Genomic DNA, 19,970 nt, shown 5'->3' with positions numbered 1-19,970 from the left:
TGTGACTTGTTAAGCACATTTTTAATCCTGAAATAATGTAGGCTTGCCACAACAAAGGGGTTGAATATATTTCTAAAAACATAATTCCACTTTGACATTCTGGGGTATTGTGTGTAGGCAGTGACACATCTCAAATTAATCCATGTTTTATTCAGGCTGCAGCACAACAAAATGTGGAAAAAGTCAAGGGGTGTGAATACTTACTAAAAAGACTAGTCTTCATTTTTATCTCACAGGAAATGCACCAACAGCATCAGCAAATATTTGCAAACATGATCGGTTATGGTAATGTCGACTACTATGATCTGACTGGCATACTGCGTCTTTGGTTGTCTAGTGATGATCTAATGATGTTTCTGTAACCTACAGTATATCTCATGATATGGACCCCAGAATAGGCCTCATCAACCATGAAATGGCTAATAGGCCTTTGTAAGAGTTTCAAGATATTTTTCACTGTGGTGACTGTTCTGTAGGAATTATACAAAAAATACATATCACATCTTAATTTAAGAAGTTAATTATTTGTTTATTATTCATTTATTTAAGTATTTCTATCTCCAAGATTCACCCACCCGAAAAATATAAATTCCGGTTTATTCAAAAATGAAATGAAGGAATTGTTATTGTCCGCATCAAAGGAATGAATCAACAAAATCAAAGTGGCAATAATCATAATCATTATTACAATAATAATTAAATAATCAGAATATCCACATTCATAACAAATCCATTTACAATGGCAATACACTCTTCAATATCACTCTTCCATTAATATACACAAATCCCCGAATGTCTGTCCTTTTTAAAACAAAAAAAGAGGGGTTGGGGGACTATGGCTTGTCAAGGGGTATGACTATGTGTGACTTGTGGGGTTGAAAGTTCAAGGGTGAGGGAGGGTTGGCGAGTTGGAGGCACACTTAATAGAACTTGAAGAAATGGCTAATAACATGGTGTTACTTGCATGGAAGAGTTGCTTCACAAGTAACAGTGTGATCTGAACCAAACGTTCAGCCTGACAGAGGGGTCTATGAGAGGCAGAGTTCGGGGAACTAAATTGGAAAAATTAGATAAGGGTTGTCTGGATAAATATATAAATCTGAATGACAACCATTGCAAACATTTAATGTAGAGAAATGTAAAACTTAAATCAAATAACAACGAAGAATCATAATAGTTACAGGAATTCAAAGAAAAGGAGATGGAGGTCACTGGAAATATTATCTTAGTTATTCTATATACTGTATATGTACAAACATTGCTTGGTCACCCAAATATAATTTTTAAAAATGCCTCAGTTGATGAGAAAATGAGTGCAAGCCAGAGATTGTTTTGAGAGGCATAATTATGTGTGCAGGTGTTCAGAGGTGTCAGATTGGTCAGTGTCTGCACACAAAGTGCTTCCCAGACAGCTGTCCTTTAAATTGCCAGTGTGAACCTCTCCACTCCCCAACATTTATTCTTTGAGGAGTCAAATACGTCATTTAAGAGAGAGAGAGATTAGAGGATTGAGGAAAAAAACTGTACACCCTGCATATACAAACAAACTGTATATACACATAGACATACCATATATACACACACATATCCAGTATATACACAACAACTGTACACACACTGTATATACACACACATTCAATCACTTAAAAGGTATTAACCTCTAATCTCTCGCTCTTTTGACGTGTCATTTTTCAGTGGTCAGAGGTGAAGGAGGGCACAGGGTTTTATTTAGCTTCTGTGTCAGTGGAGTCCATACAAAGAAATCAAATGGAAGTTATACAGAAACTTGGCTCCAGAATTCGGCCTCACCACGCTGGAAAAACATGATAGACTCGCATCTGCTCCACTAAGCTTACATCAGAGACAGAAATAGGAAAACAAAAACGTGACGTTAAGGATGTCCTCTTCTAAGGAGTTTTAGATCGTCTGTAAAATGGAGAGCTCCCCAGCGATTGTCAAGTAGAAAAAACAACATCCATCCTCATATCTCTCTTCTAGGGATTACAAGAGAGAAGTGGAGGGGTACAGGTCACAGCAACGTGCAAATCATTGTGAGGGGAGCAGGTAAAACAACAGTTTGTGTTTTTATCCGTCACAATCCCAGGGCAATCGTTCTTCACAAAAGGGTAATGTTCCATAAGATTGTCTTAAGAAAAATCAGTTGATATAAAATGTATTATTTCTGGACTGTCATTAGATACTAGTCTTGTCATTATCAAGAAATAAACATTTGCGCAGGAAGATTTCCAATGAATAGTTTTTGTAGTACTATGGTAAGAATAAGCGTTATTATAGAAATATAAATCATAGCATTGTCTACATTTTTCAAAGTTTTAATTGAAGCAATATTTTGTTTTGTAGCAGTTTCACTTGTAATAGGCTGTGCATAATTAGTTTCCTTTAAATGTAAAACTAATAGAGATAAAGAAGAAAGAACAAAACCAAAACCATGGCAGATATGAACAGGAGCAGAAAAAGTCTAAAAGTGAACATAAAACGGAGGTGGGTGGTTAAGAATAGATAGAAAGAGGAATGGGTAGATAGTGGGTGGACTATAGAAAATGGTAGGAAAGAAAAATGAAAGAAATTGTGAGATCTTAGAAAAATGTTAGGAAAGAAAAATTACAGCACCTTTGAAATGCATCTTACACACAGCAGCTCTCCCGCTTTCATTTGACTTACTGCTCAATCCCAAAAGGTTTATATCATGTCAATCTGCATAGCTGTTCTTCACATGCTTGATGAGCCAACAAAACCATTTCCCGAGATTGGCACGTCTTTAAAAGAAAATCAAATATCTAATCACAAGCGTCAAATACAGATTGTCCAGCCATCCAATCAGAGAGAGAGAGAGCCCAAGTAAAGTAGGGTAAATAACACAGCAGATCCTTACATGGTTAGCTGTGGCTCTGGACTATCCTTTAGGTCAGGAGAATTGGACCAATGGCCCAACTTCTCCCTTTGTCAGCCAATCGCATCACGAGAGAGCGCTCTTGATATATGGCCAGGCCATGCGGGCTGCCCATGTTGCCTCAGCCAATTAGGTTCCAGATTGTCCTCCACGAAGCTGCGTGATTGGCTAAGGGGAGAAAAGGAAGACAGAGAGAGAAGGAACGGGGAGGTGCTTGATGAGTTGCTATCCAATCATAGCCATCCCACTAGGCACAGACGTCATTTCAACGTCTAATTTTGATGTACATTTGATTGAGTTGTCAACTAAAGTGAATTTAATCAATGTCATTGGATTTAGGTAAAAATTTGGGTGAAAAAATACTAAATTCCCTAACGTCCCTAATGAAATTCCATAACTATTAGCCTTTTTGTTTAAATGATGTGGAATCAACGTTGATTCAACCAGTTTTTGCCCAGTGGGATAGATCTTGTAATAGATGGACCAACCACTATATCAGATGGCAGGCACTCCAAAGTAGGATTAATCTCTTTGTCAGTTTGTGTTCTGCTCTGAGGCAAATATTTGTTTACCTGAGTCTCTCAATTCTGCATCTCTGAGGTATATTAATGGCAATGCTCATATATCAACCAGTGACCCTGTATAGTCCCATATCTTTACTCAATGCAGATGTAAAACCCTAGCTGCTTTAAAAGCCATTTTATTACTGATATGTTTTGGCACTCGAAAGGTAGCCATATTAGCTGACTTAACACAAGTTAACTACAACAAACTCTCCCTATTAATAATCACATTTGGTTAACTTTTAATTCAACACTCATAGCTAAATCTCTCTCATATATCTGAATCTCATCCACTTTACATTATGGCTAATCCCCTAGTACTGACCGACACAGCATTGGCGGAGGGCATTTTGACCCTATACACAAAGTGCCGAATCCTAACTTGAGATCTGCATGTTAAACTCAGACTTACTCGTAATGCATGACGCCAATGGGAGAACTGCAAAAATATAAATCAAGTTAGGATTTGGCCCTTAGTAAATTGACTCTTAATCAAATAAAAAAGTGAAATAAGACTGGTGTTGGGTTCTGCAAAACCAGGACTGTCTGAAGCATGTTAATTCACTTGAGACGCTAAGCCAGAGTAAGGAAAGTTTTCCAACTAGTTATAAAGCACCACCAGTGTGAATCTAAAAGGGCCAAAATAAACCCAAATTCACATCTAAACAAAGATTACGATGGACAAGTTACACACAAAACAAGAGGACATGACAACACAGTATATCTGAACAGTTGACAAAGCAATGAATTCCTTTTAGTGCACTGTGTAACATGTTTTAGATTTGAAATACTCTTTACTAACGATGCCCCAAACAATCTTTGTTTTCTCAAAATGTTGTTACATTAGCATTCATCATGCTCAGCTGAATGGTACGTTAACTTAAAATAGTCCCTCGAGACGACATGAAGAAAGTCTATGCCACATAAAAATTTGTCTGAGCGCTGTTTGACTACTGGCCAAAATGTCATTATCTGAGACCCAGGCACTTAAGGCTAGACTTAACTGGCTACCCCAAAATAAGAATCAAATAAATAGTTTACGTGGTACTAAACAGAAAAAGCCATGACAACAATTTTGGAAGTGTACTAGGTGTTAAAAGTGACTACGTTATATGCCTGGACACTGAAGGTCCACAAATAATATCCCTTTGATATTTTCAACCACTTAAAATTGCTGGTAAACTTTTTACCTGACAAGTTTGTTATTGTCTCATTTGGTTTAAGCACCCTACTTGACCCAGCTCCCACTCCATTAAACAATTGCACACATAAGGACACGACACACACATAACAAACAAACAAAGACAAATACATTAAAGAAATAGGCTACCTTGACAATAACAGACAGAGTGAGAGAGACAGACATACAGACAGTGGGAAACATGAGAGGCAGTGCTATGACACACACACTTGATTTGGAAATGGCACTGTTTGTGTCTGTAGCACCAGTTGATCACACATAGGTTCTGAGATTGAGAAGAGAAAACATTGCACGAGTCCAGTCCACGAATGGGATGTCCCTTAATTAACACGTTTTTTGAAAACATCACACACTTTTCTTAGGCCATAGGGCATCTCTATGAAATCCCCAAAATGACACCGTATTCTGCTTGTTCTGGACTCTGCAGTTAGTCTGTATTTCAAACAGCATAGTTATTTTTGGATCTTGATTAGACTGTTTATGTACTATCATCAGTTAAAATAATCCTTCTGTAAATATCATCTCTGCCTGTTATTTGAAAACCCTGTTAAAATACACTCAAAGGCACTAAGGAAACCAGACTACAAAGCCAGATGACCACATCTCTACCAATTCAATTTGAGAGCTGGAGTTTTCAGGACAGGAAATGACTAGACCTTTATCGATGGAATTATGGGATACTACACGCATGTATATAGTAGGATGCTATTGGCTACTGAGAAGTTTTTGGGGAGTGAGACGTTATATAGTGTTTGCTTACTGTCTTTATTTGATTAAACAAACACACAAAGCAAAATCTCATATAGTCGCTTGGTTTGGGGATTAGGCCTATACCAGTGTATATGATAGGCTCTATAGTTTGATCGATTGAAACAGTACATGAGGATCCCACAATGTCAACGATAACTGAAAGGTATCATTATCTTGTCCTGCAAGACAGATACTGACCAAAGCCCAGTTTGAGCATGATGGAAATGAGGTCCATTGGAAAGCCCTTTTGTTGTCTTGTATGATAATGCTGAACGTACTGTACAGTTAAATGTACAATGACTGCTGCCCCCCACACATTTCTTCTCTCTCTGGTTTGAGTACACATAAAAGAAACGGGAAAGATTGCAGTCATCTCATCCTCCTCAAAAAAGGAAGGAAATGTGGCAAGACTTTTTTATTTGTGTCTTCTCTCTCTGATTTGGTTTAGTGTTGTTTTTGACCTGCTCCCTCTCCTCTATGCCCAGTCCTGCTGTTGCAGTGCTCTCAGTTGCCTCCGTGCTTGTCACTGGGGAGGATGTTGGGTTGACACGGAGCTCTCCATTCTGGGGTGGACTGGGGTGGAGATGAGGAGTGGGGGGAGGAGGAGGGTCTACGGGTGGGGAGGGGCCTCCATTGTCGTTCCGGGGCAAGCCAGTGGAGGAGATGCCCGAGGAAGAGATAGGGTCAGGATCAGTAGTCATCCTTCCTTCTTTTTCTCCTTCTTCTCCTCCTCCTCCTCCACCTTCAGTATTCACACAGGGGTCTGCTGAACCCAGGGAGGAATGCTGGGCCCCCTAGCAAGACAGAGAGAGGGAGGGAGAAGAGGAGTAGGAGAGGGGAGAGATGGGAGTGGGAGAAGGGGCATTCAGTGGGGGATTTGTGGCATGGACAAGGGTGTAAACGAGTCAGCCAATCCAGGAAAGAGAGAGTGAGGCAATATAAAGAGTCATATATGAAGCAGGAAATGTGGGGAGAGAAGGCAACAGGGAGGATGGAAGGAGAGGGAGTATGGGTGATATAAACAAGCAAGGAATAGTCAAATAAAAAGAGGAGGCCAGTGAAGAACAAACAGGTGGGTAGAGGAGAGAGTAAATAGGTGAATCAGTTACGAATGTAAAAAGAATAGAATGGAGGAAAAAGTGTGGGGTGATGAGGGTCCCGAAAGGAGAGGATCAAAGCAGGAGGTAAAGAAAGAAAGGATCATGTGAAAAAGCAAAGGGAGTAAGGGAGAGAGAGAAATAAGTGGCAAGGGATGGGAGGAACAACGGAGAAAGAGAGGAAAATGAGTTACAGAGCAGAAGTATGAGGTACACCAATAGAGATGGACAGCATAGGAGAGGGGATACAGTCAGAAAAAGAAAAGGTGGAAGGAATTACAATCTCGGGTTGACCAACATGTCAGAGTGTCTTGATCTTCGTATGATGCTGAGTTAGAAGGGGGTACTAGTCAGGGACGGGTGTCAAAAGGAGTCCGAGCAGTCAAGTAGAATGAGAGTTGTGTCAGTCTTAGCCAATGAGATTAATTTCAAGGAATTTCTATACATTCTAATTTGTATTATAAACTGGATGGTTCGAGCCCTGAATGCTGATTGGCTGACAACCGTGGTATATCAGACTGTATACCACGGTTATGACAAAACATTTATTTGTACTGCTCTAATTACATTGGTAACCAGTTTATAATAGCAGTAAGGCACCTCAGGGGTTTGTGGTATATGACCAATATACCCCGGCTAAGGGCTGTATCCAGGCACACTGCTTTGCGACGTGCTAAGAAAAGCCCTTAGCCGTGGTATATTGGCCATATACCACACCCCCTCGTGCCTTATTGCTTAAATATGCTGTAGTAAAGGCTTGAAAACCATGGTGACACCAAATAGTTATGACTCTATAACGTGACACAATTGTGTCACCTTAATTCATCTTACGCACATTAGAATCCATGCGCATTTCAGGTTTAGCATGGTTTTTGCTAAGCTTTCAGTCAATTGACCTTCAGAGCAAAACTTTCACAGAAAGAAGAAAATAAATATAGAACAAATAGCGTTCACCGAAAGCTTAGCTAAGACCACAATAAATGTGCAGAAATTCGATATTATTTTTTCATTTCCCTTTGTCCCTTGATTCCCACACATCATTGAACCTTATAAGTACTTTAACATTTAAATAGTAATAAGTACTTTAAAATAAAACATTATAGATGATAATATTATAGTATTGCATTACTATAATAGTCTAACATGCAGATGTGTTACAGTAATTCTTAGAACTTTAGATGCGAATTGGAGAACATAATGACTAAATACTCTACAAAGCTTGTATAAGAAGCTAGCATTCAAGAGCTCTTGAATAAAATCTCAACTGTGTCTAATCCACCAATCAGAATTTCTAACCCATACCCATTGACCAATTATCAATGGATGCTCATTAATTTACCAAATCTGTAAAGCACTGGGTTGGAATTTGTAATAAGTGAATAAGTCAAAGTTTGGTTTTGCTATCTATCCTTACCTACATTGGCGCAGAATAACGTCATTGCAAATACCAGATTGATTTCAGTTATTAATTACATCAAGCTCTGAATGCAAGTCATCATGTTCAGTCCTGTTCAGTACAGTCTGTGTTGGAGCAGTAGGAAAGAAAACAGCTGGGTTATTGGCACTGATGGAGGTTGTGTTAGATTGAGGAAATGGTGTTTAATGTATCCAAGTAAAAACAGGAATGTGGAATCATTTAAAAGCTTTCTACACGAATAGAAGAATCTGAATTGACATTTACACTACTGAGATGCCAATACCTTTCCTCAAATGTGTAATAACTTCATTGAACAATAAGGACTAAAGACCATTCATATGATTGTACCAAGGAGTATGAAGTCTTAAGATGTGAACGATGCACTGGAGAAGTGAAAGTCAGATAAAAATGTATTTCAAGAGGGTTTTATGATCTGCATCTAGTACAGAAATTAGTTGAAACAGGCCATTTGATTTCAAAACGAATTAGCATTAAATATCAGGGTGGGTGTGTCCATTGTGTGTAGCACATGTTTCCATCTCTAGAAAGAGAACAAAAAAATTACCTCCAAAAAGTGGAATTGAACTGGCAGACCTTTTCTCTTCTCACTCAGAACCTTGTAAAGCACACGGCGATAACCAATTTCAACAGATATTACCGTTAGCATACATGCTAATCCCATTCCCTACTTGGTGCTCGCAACAGTAACAGGAAATGTGTTATGGAAACAAGTGGAACAAGTGGTATTTCTCTACCAGTGCTGGATTACTTTCAAACCAGTTCTACAAAAATTACTACAAACCCTTTCACATTATTTATCCAAGTTTAGCCAGACCTGCCAATACAACTGAGAAAATTGTGCAAATATTTTATGATAAGAAAGTTAGATAGCCAACCTATGCTAATAAAAGAAGCAGCGATCCAATCAACTTAACAAACGTGCATCACTCACTGTTAAAGATCCATATGTGCAGAGTTTGCTTACTTGAACAACTTGGTGTTTATATTTGTACAAAAGCTGCAACTAATAAAAGTTAGGAAATTGTAGACAAAAACAACACATAGCGGATGAATTGTGCAATGTTAAGTGCGTTGTTAGTATGCTTTGGTACACAATTCTCAAATGTTCTTAATCAGCAACATGAATAGGAAATGCAATTTCTGTTTCAAACTAGGCATATCATTGTGGAAATTAGACGTACAAACCAACCAAATATTCCATAACAGTAGTATATGACTGACATACATATAAAAAGACACTAGACAACTCTCCAAGTATGACCCAGAGCAAAAAGAACAACAATAGAGTACTGGCGACACACTTGATCAAACTCACAATGACAATACATGAACATTGGATCAACTTATGTGCTCAGGTGCCATATACATACAGTACACATACACACAGGAATATATAAACACACTCTCAAAGAAACACACACATTGACATATCTGCACACCAGTTGTTAATTTTCAGGGAAGGATTATGTCAGATACGGAGATTTCCCATAATTCCCGTCATTTATTTGGGGGAGTGGTGGGAGGGAAGATGAGTCGAATTGAATGGATATGTTGATGACTCACCGGTACGTGTTCCTCTGTGAGACACGTGCGGTGTGTGTGAGTGAGTTTGTGTTGATTTGAGCAGGGGTATTGTTCTATATGGATGTAGTCAGTTACCTTGTTGATATTGGTTCTTGGAATAGTGCCTACTTATATGTAGTACTGCAGCAGAGCCATCAGTGTTTGTACATGTACCTAATATAGTATCTGTGAATTGTCAAGCTGTTTGTCATAACTAGAACTAACTATGGCCTGGATTCAATCAGATCGAGCATTAACCATCGTTAACCAGTGTTGGCTGACATCTGCATAGCAAATGTTTTATTATCCCTACCGCGTTAGACGTTCATGAGCTGACATATCGGTGAGTGTGTGCTCTTGTCCGTCACAAACCATTCCCTTCCTATTATCCCTACCGCGTTAGAAGTTCAAAACGGCGCTAGAAATTGTAGGCTCTATCGATGTTAGAAATAATGACTCTCAAATGTAATGTCAATCCATTGATGTTAGGCTATAAATCTCTCCCATTAGCCTATCAATCTAATTTGAGTGTTTGATTGGTAACGCGGCTGCATAAATATCTAATGCGACTGCATGGAATTTGTCGGATTACGTTGGGTGTGGTTTTGTTGCTTCTTGTGGATTTGACAACTCTAACGCAGTTCCGAGACCGCCAAAACAACGGCTATTCGGCTGTCAATCTGATAGAATATAGCCCTAAGTATATATTATTACCATCTATATTCTGATCAAACAGTTCGCTTATCATACCAAAACAACACAGGGAATTGAAAGAAAAAAGTAGTGGAGAGATGAACAAGGATGAAGGATGTGAAGAAGGATGAAGGACTTGCAAGGTTTTGCAAATGCCAACATTTGATAATAGTGGAGCATTGAAATGGAGCATTGAATTAAACAGCTGAACATTTCGATGCATTTCGGTCAGGAATTCTACCATTGATGCTGGAGTTTTATGGTTTGAATTCAGAGGGTAAGCAATTTACCTAATGCAAAGAGTTACATGTTCAGGAAGTCTCCGTATATGACTGAATTTGTGCAAATAATGTTTGCATATTTGTCTGAGTGATGTAAGAGTCACATACATTAATGTATACACTATGAGTATTTTAAATCTGTACAATACATAAATCCAAATGTCCGATATATAGTGCTACACTGTACAGTGCCTACGGAAAGTATTCAGACCCCTTGACTTTTTCCACATTTTGTTATGTTGCAGACTTATTCTAAAATTGATTAAATTGTTTTTTCCCCTCATCAATCTACACTCAATACCCTATAATGACAAAGCAAAAACGTTTTTTTATGAAACATTTTTTTTTAAACGAAAATCACATTTGAATAAGTATTCAGATTACACCCACGAGTCTTCTTGGGTATGACGCTACAAGCTTGGCACACCTGTATTTGGGGAGTTTCTCCCATTCTTCTCTGCAGATCTTCTCAAGCTCTGTCAGGTTGGAATGGGAGCATTGCTGCACAGCTATTTTCAGGTCTCTCCAGAGATGTTCGATCGGATTCATGTCCGGGTTCTGGCTGGGCCACTCAGGGACATTCAGAGACTTGTCCCGAAGCCACTTCTGCGTTGTCTTGGCTGTGTGCTTATGGTTATTGTCCTGTTGGAAGGTGAACCTTCGCCCCAGTCTGAGATCCTGAGTACTCTGGAGCAGGTTTTTGTCAAGGATTTCTCTGTACTTTGCTCAGTTCATCTTTGCCTCAATCTTGACTAGTCTCCCACTCCCTGCCGCTGAAACACATTGCCACAGCATGACGCTACCACCATGCTTCACCTTAGGGATGGTGCCAGGTTTGTCCAGACGTGACGCTTGGCATTCAGGCAAAAGAGTTCGATCTTGATTTCATCAGACCAGACAATGTTGTTTCTCATGGTCTGAGGCAGGCTGTCATGTGCCTTTTACTGTGGAGGGGGCTTCCGTCTGGCCACTCTACCATAAAGGTCTGATTGGTGGAATGCTGCAGAGATAGTTGTCCTTCTGGAAGATTTTCCCATCTCCACAGAGGAACTCTAGAGCTCTGTCAGAGTGACAATCGGGTTCTTGGTCACCTCCCTGACCAAGGCCCTTCTCCCCCGATTGCTCAGTTTGGCCGGGTGGCCAGCACTAGGAAGAGTCTTGGTGGGTCCAAACTTCTTCCATTTAAGAATGATGGAGGCCACTGTGTTCTTGGGGACCTTCAATGCTGCAGAAATGTTTTGGTACTTTTCCCAGATCTGTGCCTCGACACAATCCTGTCTCGGAGCTCTACGGACAATTCCTTCGACATCAAGGCTTGTTTTTTTCTCTAACATGTACTGTCATTTCGAGTTTCATAGCAAAGGGTCTGAAGACTTATGCAAATGTTTTAATGTTTTTAATGTTTTATACATTTGCACAAATTTCTAAACCTGTTTTCGTTTTGTCATTATGGGGTATTTTGTGCAGATTGCTGAGGATTAAACATGTTTTTTTTTTTAAATCAAGGCTGTAACGTAACAAAATGTAGAAAAGGTCAAGGGGTCTGAATACTTTCCAAAGGCACTGTCCAGCTTGACCTCATAGACTAGATGTGAAAGTTAACAAAAATCTGGTACTCTCAAATTAGTATGATATGTTAGGTTTGGTATGGTTACGTCAGGCCGAAGGTTATTTAAGGCAAACATTAAAGGAGGGTAGTTGGTCGGGGTAGATGGTTGAGCGTATACTGTGAGGGAAAAAAGTATTTGATCCCCTGCTGATTTTGTATGTTTGCCCACTGACAAAGAAATGATCAGTCTATAATTTTAATGGTAGGTTTATTTGAAGTGAGCGACAGAATAACAACAAAAAAATCCAGAAAAATGCATGTCAAAAATGTTATAAATTGATTTGCATTTTAATGAGGGAAATAAGTATTTGACCCCTCTGCAAAACATGACTTAGTACTTGGTGGCAAAACCCTTGTTGGCAATCACAGAGGTCAGACGTTTCTTGTAGTAGGCTACCAGGTTTGCACACATCTCAGGAGGGATTTTGTCCCACTCCTCTTTGCAGATCTTCTCCAAGTCATTAAGGTTTCGAGGCTGACGTTTGGCAACTCGAACCTCCAGCTCCCTCCACAGATTTTCTATAGGATTAAGGTCTGGAGACTGGCTAGGCCACTCCAGGACCTTAATGTGCTTCTTCTTGAGCCACTCCTTTGTTGCCTTGGCCGTGTGTTTTGGGTCATTGTCATGCTGGAATACCCATTCACGACCCATTTTCAATGCCCTGGCTGAGGGAAGGAGGTTCTCACCCAAGATTTGACGGTGCATGGCCCCGTCCATCGTCCCTTTGATGTGGTGAAGTTGTCCTGTCCCCTTAGCAGAAAAACACCCCCAAAGCATAATGTTTCCACCTCCATGTTTGACGGTGGGGATGGTGTTCTTGGGGTCATAGGCAGTATTCCTCCTCCTCCAAACACGGCGAGTTGAGTTGATGCCAAAGAGCTCCATTTTGGTCTCATCTGACCATAACACTTTCACCCAGTTGTCCTCTGAATCATTCAGATGTTCATTGGCAAACATCAGACGGGCATGTATATGTGCTTTCTTGAGCAGGGGGACCTTGCGGGCGCTGCAGGATTTCAGTCCTTCACGGCGAAGTGTGTTACCAATTGTTTTCTTGGTGACTATGGTCCCAGCTGCCTTGAGATCATTGACAAGGTCCTCCCGTGTAGATCTGGGCTGATTCCTCACCGTTCTCATGATCATTGCAACTCCACGAGGTGAGATCTTGCATGGAGCCCCAGGCCGAGGGAGATTGACAGTTCTTTTGTGTTTCTTCCATTTGCAAATAATCGCACCAACTGTTGTCACCTTCTCACCAAGCTGCTTGGCGATGGTCTTGTAGCCCATTCCAGCCTTGTGTAGGTCTACAATCTTGTCCCTGACATCCTTGGAGAGCTCTTTGGTCTTGGCCATGGTGGAGAGTTTGGAATCTGATTGATTGATTGCTTCTGTGGACAGGTGTCTTTTATACAGGTAACAAACTGAGATTAGGAACACTCCCTTTAAGAGTGTGCTCCTAATCCCAGCTCGTTACCTGTATAAAAGACACCTGGGAGCCAGAAATCTTTCTGATTGAGAGGGGGTCAAATACTTATTTCCCTCATTAAAATGCAAATCAATGTATCACATTTTTGACATGCGTTTTTCTGGATTTTTTGTTGTTGTTATTCTGTCTCTCACTGTTCAAATAAACCTACCATTAAAATTATAGACTGATAATTTCTTTGTCAGTGGGCAAACGTACAAAATCAGCAGGGGATCAAATACTTTTTTCCCTCACTGTAGCTACTTTGCAACTACATAGCATGTTAGCTAACCCTTCCTCTGCTCTTTCACCTTACTCCTGACCTTAACCTTAACCCCTAGCCTAACTAACATTAGCCACCTAGCTAACGTTAGGGTTAGCCACCTACTTATAACGTTAGCCACAACAAACTGGAATTCTTAACATATCATACATATTGCAAATTTGCAGCATATTTTATGAATTGTAATATATCATACGAAATGGATGATGGACATCCACATATTAATACATGCCATATCAAACATAACGATCATACTAATTTGAGTGTCCCAGATTTTTGTTTACTATGTTATGTCTACCCCTGACTCTGGGTTGATATTTCAGCTCCAGCATTTATTGATTTTATATTACAGTAAAGCTCGAAATTATTCAAATTGCTGTTGACAAAATCAAAATAACCAAAATAATGTGAACAATAGGTAAAGAAAGAAAGACTATTGCTGTTGATAATACGTGTGATTTTCTGTATAAGACATGTCTGTGTAAGTCAATAAGTACTTCTGTTGGTGCTGCATACGGTCAGTGACGCACATACAGTACAGTGGAGGAATCAAAGTGAAGAGGCAGAATGTATGGATGGAGAGAGGCAGTACCACTGATGTGTATGCTGGTTGGTTTATTACCTTTGTACTCGGGGTGGAACGGGCGCGAGACGGGGCTGGACTAGGATGGATTGGCGCCTCCCCTAAGAGAAATCACCGTATCTCATCAACACAGGAGAAGAGGAGAGGAACGATAGAGAAAAGGAGGAGAGGAGAGGCTAGGCATGTGTGCACTGAAGAAAGTAAAAGGTAGAAGTTGGGTGTTGAGGGTTGAGGAGCATTAGGGATACTCAACGCCCACAGGACACACACAAACACACACCACCATTCGCGCCAACACAAACCCAGCAGCCTGAAAGCACAAGAGGGCCCAACATGTCAACCAAGTCTGCATGCTGAGGAAGCAAACCAAGGCTGTTGATACACACATGCAGCAGTAAAGATGGTAAGTTGCCATCTTGTGCAAGCCAGAACGTGAGGCAGCTTGATGTACAAGTACACCCTCTGGACATGATGCTACTCTATCGCAGGGCCATAGCCCCCAACCTATCTCCTTAATGCTGAGCCAAGCAGAGACACACTGGGTCCCGTTTTTAGTCTTTGTAATGACTCGGCCGGGGATCGAACTCCCAACCTTCCAATCTCAGGGCGGACACTAACAACAAGGACACTGAGTTGGTTTAGCAGTAAAGATAGCTGCATTTTAAATCAAGCTAAATGTTATTCATTGATCCAAAGACTGAAAAGTCTTGTCCAGAAAAATGGTATCTCTGATCTCCTCTGAAGCTGAGGGGTTAGAAGTTGAGGCAAAAGGTCATGCTACTGCTAACATGCAGTAAACATTGGCAAAAGTAATAAACACCACTATTACTGCAACAAGGAATAAATAGTATTAAAAAACAGAGTTAAACAATATAAATATGCATACACATGTAAAAAAGGTTGAATGACACATAACACACTTAAACACATACAAGGTTATAGAGACAGTAGATAACTGATGTGATAGAGATAACCATGTAAAGTGAGACATGCATTATATTCACAATGATGCATGGAACATATAACATTAAGTTGGAGAGGATATGTACAGTACAACATCCAAATGATGATGTATTTGTTATGAGTCATTACAAGGACAGGTTGATCTACTGTACTTTCAAGAGTCCTACCACTAGTTGCTGCCTACAGGTGTAATATCTTAATTGGACCAGTTTCTCACAGCAGGAAAATAATCCTGCACCAACAGGAATGTGGATAATAATTAACGGATATGTTTGTAGGGGTTGATACATTTTTCAATAGGGCAAATCAAGTCAAACATTTTAAAGTGGAAATTACAAACGTTTGAAGCTTTTTAAACCCTCAAATACAAAGAAGTTAGCATTTCCTGCTGAACAGGAAAATTCTGTTACAACAGAGTGATCAAATTAAGATAAAACATTTGTATAAACAGTAGTAATAAAAACTCAAGCAATATTATTAAATTAACTTATTTAATCAAGTTTGACAATGAAATCCCATTAAAACCAGATATTTAGTAGAGAGGGGGTGGAGGTATTCTCAACATAATGCTATAGGAATATGAATCCACAAATTCCACGTAAAAAGCTGAAAGCAGAGTGAACTGCCCACTGTTGGGATAATAAAGATAACGTGAACATGAACCCTATGAGTCACCGACACCCCCACCTAGACACCCAGCATTAAACACTTGTTGCTGCCATGGCGATGGACAAGTGATTGTATGGTAGCCAGCTCACTGCAAATAGTGACAGATATTGGAAACGCAATCATTAAAACATGCCGACATGCTCTGCTTGGGCATAGCCATGATGGGAATGTAATGGTACACAAACAATTACCCCACAACAATTTATGGCTTCCTTTTATAATCTTCTTGACTATAACCTTCAGAACAATGGAGATACACAGAAATGTCCGTGTGGTTGCATGACAATGGACAATTAACATGAGAAAAAAGAAAACCTAGGTGGAATCATGACATGTAAATAATGAATGGCACCAGAAGTTCCATGTTGGACTGCTGTGATTTGATACTGTGTCTAGGAAGAGACCCAAACAGCTTCATGTTGGATAGCAAATCTGCCTCTTTCAGCTTGGAAACAAAACCAATGTCAAGATGGATGCCCAGCCTTGAACGCTCCTACAACCACTTGGGAAGAGCTACTCAAACTGTATCTCTCAGCCCTCAGAAAGAACCAATAGATTCCAATTCCATGACACTCCCTCAACTACATGTCAACCACAGACTGGCCACGTTCGACCGAGTGGAACCAGCGCGAGCGCAAAACTCTGGTCTGCTGCTTGTCTGGCAACTGAACACAACGCCATGCATCGCTGGACGGCTTTACACCCTTTCAACCACAGTTTCAGCCTTTCTGGCTAATCTCTCCCTCTCCCTCCCTTCCTCTCCCTCCCTCCCTCCCTCTCTCTCTCTCTCTCTCTCTCTCTGGGGGAGCTGTGTACTGAATGGAGAAATAACAGGAGAGACGCATTAAATCACTGCTCACTCGAGGAAGCGTGGCTGAAGCCCTGACCGTTCGACACCTTGCAGGGGTGCTGCGTTCAGCTGCATTCTTATCTGGGACATAGTGGGAGCACTGTCTGTTCACACCGCTCAAACTTTCTGCATTTGTTTTTATCGCTGCATGTCAGAAAATGTCTGTTGCCTCTATTGAGCCTGATTTGACTCGGATTGGGATAAAGAAGTTTGGATTGGGGAAGTGGCTGTGTGGGACTCAGTGAAGCTTGAGCGTACGTGTCATGTTGTTTGCAAGAGACATTGTGGTTTGACACATACTCACTGTCTCTCTCGCTCGCTCTTTTACACACACACACACACACACACACACACACACACACAAATCTGGCATGTCTTTGCAGCATGACTCATGATTGAGGGTGGGCTTGACCGGTTTGACAGGAGATGATTGGTGGCTGGCTAAAAGCATGGACCGAGAGACATTGAGTGTGGATGCTGGAGACGTTGTCGGCCTGACAAACTAACTCATCCTCAGGACTAAAACTGTTCAATAGTCGTGTATTATGTCTGTCTTGCATTTGTGTTAGACTAGACTGGTAACACAACTTGACGTTGACATGCTCAGTCTGAATAATCGGGATGAAGGAGTTTGGATTGGGGAAGCGATTGGGTGGGACTCATCTTCTGGTGGAACAGGGATTTGATTTAAACGAATGAAAGAAGCTTGAGCATATATCTGTGATGTCGTTTGCAAGAGACATTGGGGTTTGGCACACTGTCTCTCTTTCACACACACACACACACACACATTGAAAGCTGGTATGTCTTTGCAGCATGACTCATGCTTGAGGGCGGGCCTGACCAGTTTGATAGGAGATGAGTGGCTGGCTAAAAGCATGGACCGTGAGACATTGAGTGTGGATGCTGGAGACGTTGTCGGCCTGACAAACTAACTCATCCTCAAGACCAAAACTGTTCAATAGTCGTGTATTATGTCTTGCATTTGTGTTGGAGTGGTAATACAACTTGACTTAATACATATAGTTCACACAAAGTTGATAGACGTGTCTGAGATGTACAGTTATCACAGACGCTGATTTGATTACAACCCGGATGTGGTCAGACATAATATAAACAGATTGATTGAGAGACAGACACAAGATGTAAACAGACGTTCTTTGACCTTCAAAGCACCTAAACGGATTGACAGACAAATGACAGTCTTACCCAAACCCAAGGACTTGTCTAGACAAAATAAAAGGGACAAATCAACAAAGAGATGAAAACAGAGAAGGATAGAGAGAAAGACACAGGCCATCCTACAGACATGGCGACCGGAAGAAGAAAATCACAGACCTGATCGGCGAAGACCCTAACGTTAGCTTTTGGCGGCTCAACCACGGCTCCTCCCCTTATCTCATCCTCCACAGCCATAAGTCTGAGAGAGAGAGAGAGAGAGAGAGAGAGAGAGAGAGAGAGAGTTCAAACAGTTGTGAGAGAATTGTGAGTTAACTAGAAACTAAGTAGCTAAGTGTAATGCGTAAGGCTTATAAAGACTATCCAGGTGCAAGCTGGATCTGTCATTGCCCTGAAAAACATTGACATGTCAATTATACCCATTACCTGGTCTATAGTAGTGTTGTTAAAACCTCTGGTAGCCAAATTATAATCTATTCATCCAATGCTGTAACTGTTTAACATACACTGCTCCAGTAATACGAGGAAGCATTTTTGAGGCAGTTGAAGTGCATATTTCCATGTTCCCCAAGGAATTCAGCATGATGTGTCTATCCAATTCAGGGTGTTTTCCAATGTAATCATGCCTAATGATGTCTAGATTGTGGTGTTTTGCCGGTCATCGTGTTCTGAATGGGGTTTAATTAGTAATACATCCTCATGGAATAGTTGAACTGACAACATGATAGAGATTCCAAATCCTTGTTATAACCATTTCAAAAGAGTCAGCTTGCAGGGATATTTGGAAGCTTATTGCTACAGTCTCCATAGGACATTTTTCTTGCCGTGCAAATTCACATTTAGACACGATTACTCAGCATCAGAACTCTTTCCCAGAGAAGGGTACATGGATCATTAAATACTTGCCTCTGGAATTTCAAGATCTGGGTCATTCAAGGCAATGGTTCTGATATTTTCTTCAACAGACACAAAAGGTGAAGGATGAATTAAAAGTCACTGCAATCATGAAGTCAAATCCAAGATGGCGATCAGCTGTTTGGTGATGGAGATTCAATGAACAAGGGTACATATGACATCCTAATGTCACGATCGTCATAATGAGCGGACCAAGGCGCAGCGTGAGTATAGTTCCACATATTTTTAATCTCCGTGAAACAAACAAAACAATAAAGAAACAACGAAACGTGAAGTCATGACGTGCACACAGGCAACCAAACAAACAATATCCCACAAAACACAGGTGGGGAAATGGCTACCTAAATATGATCCCCAATCAGAGGCAACGATAAACAGCTGCCTCTTATTGGGAACCATATTAGCACCAACATAGAAATAGACATACTAGATCACCCCCTAGTCATGCCCTGACCTACTACACCATAGACAGTACACAGTACACCCCCCCCCCCCAAAGGTGCGGACTCTGGCTGCAAAACCTGAAACCAAATGGGGAGGGGGGGTGATTAGTGTCGGTGGCGGCTCCGGTGCAGGTCGTAGCCCCCGCCCAGACCCCGGATCCGGCCATCGCGCCGGGCTGAACACTGTGCCTGGACTGGGCATCGGCACAAAGGAGGACTCCGGCCATGGAGCTGGGTTGGACGCCGTGCCTGGACTGGGCACCGGCGCAGAGGAAGGCGCTAGCCTTTGAGCTGGACTGGACGCCGTGCCTGGACTGACCACCGGCGCAGAAGAAGGCTCCGGCCATGGAGGAGGACTGGACGCCGTGCCTGGAAGCTCCGGACCGGGAACCGTCGCCGGAAGCTCCGGACCGGGAACCGTCGCCGGAATCTCTGGACTGAGAATGCGCACTGGAGGCCTAGTGCGTGGAGCCGGTACAGGTAGCACCGGACTGGTGACACGCACTTCAGGGC

The 19,970-nt window shown here is 41.2% G+C and overlaps 1 pseudogene; it reads right to left on the bottom strand.

The window, feature by feature from the left end:
* Positions 1–508: 508 nt before the first annotated feature.
* Positions 509–19,970, bottom strand: part of LOC106605281 (ras/Rap GTPase-activating protein SynGAP-like) — a 111,081-nt pseudogene continuing 91,619 nt past the window's right edge.

Source organism: Salmo salar, chromosome ssa05 (genome assembly GCF_905237065.1).
Source record: "Salmo salar chromosome ssa05, Ssal_v3.1, whole genome shotgun sequence".
NCBI classification, from domain to species: domain Eukaryota; kingdom Metazoa; phylum Chordata; class Actinopteri; order Salmoniformes; family Salmonidae; genus Salmo; species Salmo salar.
Note: the sequence above shows the minus strand (reverse complement) of the source record. Positions and strands in the feature narration are given on the sequence as shown.